General features: G+C 47.8%; 1 protein-coding gene across 1 annotated transcript in view; it reads right to left on the bottom strand.

The window, feature by feature from the left end:
• LOC116652675 (sodium/potassium-transporting ATPase subunit alpha-3-like) overlaps positions 1 to 6,322 on the bottom strand; it is a 25,221-nt gene that overhangs the window by 7,920 nt on the left and 10,979 nt on the right. The gene's annotated exons all lie outside the window — the stretch shown is intronic.

Below are 6,322 nucleotides of genomic sequence, written 5' to 3'. Positions count from 1 at the left end.
CAACCAATAATAACCCCACTAGAACCCCCATATAACCCCCACATAGTATATGCCCACATTGACACCCGCATAATACACCACATATTATCAACCCAATATAACGCCCATATACCCCCCATAATTACATACAATAATAACAAGCCCCCTTCAGCACAGCCATAGAACCCCAATAAGAAATACAACCCATATAACACTAGTAATAACTTCACCATACGGATCCATACCAAATGAGCCCACACACTCCTTCTCGAGAGTCGTCGAGGTCCCTCTTCCCCCTTCCACCTTTTAATAGGGGAACATCCATTTAAATATCCCCTTTGAATCCTGCTGCGGCTGGTGGGCACACCAATCTAGCCCACGGTACACCCCTGTCGGAGACTCACCCGCCAGTACTAACGCCGGGATGGGGTGGCCAGCGGGGTCCCGCATTCAGGCGCCATGAAAGCAACAGACTCACCGTAAGAAGACCCGGAAACAGCAGCAAGAAATAACTGCCACACACCAGACCACCCAGGAACCACAATAAGACCACCCTACCAAAACACCGCAGAACCGACACAGACACCCAGACCAACTATAAACAAGAGACCAAACCCAATAAAAAGGAACCCCACATAAAAGGACACCCAAAAGGGACCAAAAATACCAAAAACCACCCATTAAATTGACCTAAAAACAGGAGATAATGGACGCCCAAACCGACCCAGAAACTCCATAAAGGTGACCCCATAAAGGACCACCAAGGACCCAGAACACCCATAAAGGCACACATAAAGGACCAAAACCTACACCCACATTGAAACTGGATAGAAAAGGGACCAGGCTCACCGTGAGCTGAGGACGCACGCAAGCGAGACCCCCCCAAACAAGACCCCCATGAACCACACACCACCAGCAACCCCTATAGCAAGGACCCCATAACCAGCCATAAACAAGGCCCCAAAACCCCATTAAAATGTTGACCTAAATAGGGACAAAATGGCGACCAAAAACCCCCCCATACCACCCAAACCAAAACCCCATAACGGACACCATAGAAGGACACCAACAAACGTCCATTGAAATCCATAACTGAATATGAATCAGAAAAATAGGATACGAAAAGGGACAACAGGCATACACCGTCGAGCCTCATACGAGACCCAGCGAGACCAAACCACCCCAGAACACCCATACAACCACCCCCCCACAGAACCCCAACTAAAAAGGCACCCATATAAGAGACCCCAAAAACCCATCTAAAAATTGAACCTAAAAGGACGACACAAATGGACACCACCCAAAACCCCATTAAAATTGACCTAAAAGGGACAAAATGGCCCCAAAACCCCATTAAAATTGACCTAAAAGGGACAAAATGGCACCAAAATGACACCAAAACCCCATAAAGGACCCCATAAAGGACCCCAAAGGGCCCCAAAACCCCATAAAGGGCCCCAAAAACCCATAACCACCCCCAAAACCCCATTAAAATTGACCTAAAAGGGACAAAATGGACCCAAAACCCCATAAAGGGCCCCAAAACCCCATTAAAATTGACCTAAAAGGGACAAAATAGACCCAAAACCCCATAACCACCCCCAAAACCCCATAAAGGACCCCAAAACCCCATTAAAATTGACCTAAAAGCAACAAAACCCCATTAAAATTGACCTAAAAGGGACAAAATGGACCCAAAACCCCATAACCACCCCCAAAACCCCACAAAGGGCCCCAAAACCCCATAAAGGGCCCCAAAACCCCATTAAAATTGACCTAAAAGGGACAAAATGGCCCCAAAACGACCCCAAAACCCCATAAAGGACCCCAAAGGACCCCAAAACCCCATTGAAATCCATTGAAATGAATAGAAATGGATAGAAAAGGGACACAGTCACCGTGAGCTTGGACCACGAGACCCCCCCCAGACCCCATAACCACCCCAAACCCAGAACCACCCCCAGACCCCATAAAGGACCCCAAAACCCCATTAAAATTGACCTAAAAGGGACAAAATGGACCCAAAACCCCATAACCACCCCCAAACCCCATAAAGGACCCCATAAAGGACCCCAAAGGACCCCAAAACCCCATAAAGGGCCCCAAAACCCCATAAAGGACCCCAAAGGGCCCCAAAACCCCATTAAAATTGACCTAAAAGGGACAAAATGGACCCAAAATGACCCTAAACCCCAATGAAATTGACCTAAAAGGGACAAAATGGCACCAAAACGACCCCAAAACCCCATAAAGGGCCCCATAAAGGACCCCAAAACCCCATAAAGGGCCCCATAAAGGACCCCAAAACCCCATAAAGGACCCCAAAGGGCCCCAAAACCCCATAAAGGACCCCATAAAGGGCCCCAAAACCCCATAAAGGACCCAATAAAGGATCCCAAAACCCCATAAAGGGCCCCAAAACCCCATTAAAATTGACCTTAAAGGGACAAAATGGACCCAAAACCCCATAACCACCCCCAAAACCCCATAAAGAACCCCATAAAGGACCCCAAAACCCCATTAAAATTGACCTAAAAGGGACAAAATGACCCCAAAACCCCATAAAGGACCCCATAAAGGACCCCAAAGGACCCCAAAACCCCATTGAAATCCATTGAAATGAATAGAAATGGATAGAAAAGGGACCCCAGACCAACAATCACCCCCAGACCCCATAAAGGGCCCCCAAACCCCATAAAAGGCCCCAAAACCCCATTAAAATTGACCTAAAAGGGACAAAATGGCACAAAAATGACACCAAAACCCCATAAAGGACCCCATAAAGGACCCCATAAAGGACCCCATAAAGGACCCCAAAACCCCATAAAGGACCCCAAAACCCCATAAAAGGCCCCAAAACCCCATTAAAATTGACCTAAAAGGGACAAAATGGCACAAAAATGACACCAAAACCCCATAAAGGGCCCCAAAACCCCATAACCACCCCCAAAACCCCATAAAGGACCCCAAAACCCCATTAAAATTGACCTAAAAGGGACAAAATGGACCCAAAACCCCATTAAAATTGACCTAAAAGGGACAAAATGGACCCAGAATGACCCCAAAACCCCATAAAGGACCCCCAAACCCCACTGAAATTGACCTAAAAGGGACAAAATGGCCCCAAAACCCCATTAAAATCGCCCTAAAAGGGACAAAATGGCACCAAAATGGCCCCAAAACCCCATAAAGGGCCCCATAAAGGGCCCCAAAACCCCATAAAGAACCCCCAAACCCCATTGAAATCCATTGAAATGAATAGAAATGGATAGAAAAGGGACCCCAGACCCACAACCACCCCCAGACCCCATAAAGGACCCCATAAAGGACCCCAAAACCCCATAAAGGGCCCCAAAACCCCATTAAAATTGACCTAAAAGGGACAAAATGGCCCCAAAACCCCATTAAAATTGACCTAAAAGGGACAAAATGGCACCAAAATGACCCCAAAACCCCATAAAGGGCCCCATAAAGGACCCCAAAGGGCTCCAAAACCCCATAAAAGACCCCAAAACCCCATTAAAATTGACCTAAAAGGGACAAAATGGCACCAAAACCCCATAACCACCCCCAAAAACCCCATAACCACCCCCAAAACCCCATTAAAATTGACCTAAAAGGGCCAAAACCCCATTGAAATGAATATAAATGGATAGAAAAGGGACACGCCCCCCCCAGACCCCAGACCCACAACCAACCCAGGCCCTATATAGGACCCCAGACCCATAACCACCCCCAAAACCCCATAATGGACCCCAAAACCCCATTAAAATTGACCTAAAAGGGACAAAATGGACCCAAAATGACCCCAAAACCCCATAAAGGACCCCATAAAGGACCCCCAAACCCCATAAAGGGCCCCATAAAGGACCCCAAAACCCCATAAAGGGCCCCAAAACCCCATAAAGGACCCCATAAAGGACCCCAAAGGACCCCAAAACCCCATAACCACCCTCAAAACCCCATTAAAATTGACCTAAAAGGGACAAAATAGACCCAAGACCCCATAACCACCCCCAGACCCCATAAAGGGCCCCATAAAGGACCCCAAAACCCCATTGAAATCCATTGAAATGAATAGAAATGGATAGAAAAGGGACCCCAGACCCACAACCAACCCCAGACCCCATAAAGGACCCCATAAAGGACCCCATAAAGGACCCCCAAAACCCCATAAAGGACCCCATAAAGGACCCCAAAACCCCATAAAGGGCCCCATAAAGGACCCCAAAGGACCCCAAAACCCCATAAAGGACCCCAAAACCCCATAAAAGGCCCCAAAACCCCATTAAAATTGACCTAAAAGGGACAAAATGGCACCAAAATGACCCCAAAACCCCATTAAAATGGATAGAAAAGGGACACAGTCACCGTGAGCCCGGACCGCGAGACCCCCCCCAGACCCCAGACCCATAACCACCCCCAGACCCCATAACCACCCCCAAAACCCCATTGAAATCCATTGAAATGGATAGAAAAGGGACCCCAGACCCACAACCACCCCAGGGACCCCATAAAGGGCCCCAAAACCCTATAACCACCCCCAAAACCCCATTAAAATTGACCTAAAAGCACCAAAACCCCATTAAAATTGACCTAAAAGGGACAAAATGGCACCAAAACGACCCCAAAACCCCACAAAGAACCCCATAAAAGACCCCAAAGGACCCCAAAACCCCATAAAAGACCCCAAAACCCCATTAAAATTGACCTAAAAGGGACAAAATGGCACCAAAATGACCCCAAAACCCCATAAAGGACCCCATAAAGGACCCCAAAACCCCATAAAAGGCCCCAAAACCCCATTAAAATTGACCTAAAAGCACCAAAACCCCATTAAAATTGACCTAAAAGGGACAAAATGGACCCAGAATGACCCCAAAACCCCATAAAGGACCCCATAAAGGACCCCAAAGGGCCCCAAAACCCCATAAAGGGCCTCGTAAAGGACCCCAAAACCCCATAAAGGGCCCCAAAACCCCATAAAGGGCCCCATAAAGGACCCCAAAACCCCATAAAGGACCCCAAAACCCCATAAAGGACCCCATAAAGGACCCCAAAGGGCCCCAAAACCCCATAAAGGACCCCAAAACCCCANCAAAACCCCATAAAGGACCCCAAAACCCCATAAAGGACCCCATAAAGGACCCCAAAGGGCCCCAAAACCCCATAAAGGACCCCAAAACCCCATAACCACCCCCAAAACCCCATAAAGGACCCCATAAAGGACCCCAAAACCCCATAAAGGACCCCAAAGGGCCCCAAAACCCCATTAAAATTGACCTAAAAGGGACAAAATGGACCCAAAATGACCCCAAACCCCAATGAAATTGACCTAAAAGGGACAAAATGGCACGAAAATGACCCCAAAACCCCATAAAGGGCCCCATAAAGGACCCCAAAGTGCCCCAAAACCCCATAAAGGGCCCCAAAACCCCATTAAAATTGACCTAAAAGGGACAAAACCCCATTGAAATGAATAGAAATGGATAGAAAAGGGACACGCCCCCCCTAGACCCCAGACCCACAACCAACCCAGGCCCTATATAGGACCCCAGACCCAGAACCACCCCCAAAACCCCATAAAGGACCCCAAAACCCCATTAAAATTGACCTAAAAGGGACAAAATGGCACCAAAATGACCCCAAAACCCCACAAAGAACCCCATAAAGGACCCCAAAGGACCCCAAAACCCCATAAAGGGCCCCAAAGGGCCCCAAAACCCCATAAAAAACCCTATAAAGGACCCCAAAACCCCATAAAGGGCCCCAAAACCCCATTAAAATTGACCTGAAAGGGACAAAATGGCACCAAAATGACCCCAAAACCCCATAAAGGGCCCCAAAACCCCATAACCACCCCCAAAACCCCATAAAGGACCCCAAAACCCCATTCAAATTGACCTAAAAGGGACAAAATGGCACCAAAACCCCATAAAGGACCCCATAAAGGATCCCAAAACCCCATAAATGGCCCCAAAACCCCATTAAAATTGACCTAAAAGCAACAAAACCCCATTAAAATTGACCTAAAAGGGACAAAATGGCCCCAAAACCCCATAACCACCCCCAGACCCTATAAAGGGCCCCAAAACCCCATAAAGGGCCCCATAAAGGACCCCAAAACCCCATAAAAAACCCCAAAACCCCATAACCACCCCCAAAACCCCATAAAAAACCCCATAAAGGACCCCAAAACCACATAAAGGGCCCCAAAACCCCATAAAGGACCCGAAAACCCCATAAAAGGCCACAAAACCCCATTAAAATTGACCTAAAAGGGACAAAATGGCCCCAAAACGACCCCAAAACCCCATTAAAATCACCCTAAAAAGCCCCAAAA

The sequence above is a fragment of the Coturnix japonica genome, unplaced genomic scaffold (assembly GCF_001577835.2).
Source record: "Coturnix japonica isolate 7356 unplaced genomic scaffold, Coturnix japonica 2.1 chrUnrandom601, whole genome shotgun sequence".
Taxonomy (NCBI): Eukaryota; Metazoa; Chordata; class Aves; order Galliformes; family Phasianidae; genus Coturnix; species Coturnix japonica.
Note: the sequence above shows the minus strand (reverse complement) of the source record. Positions and strands in the feature narration are given on the sequence as shown.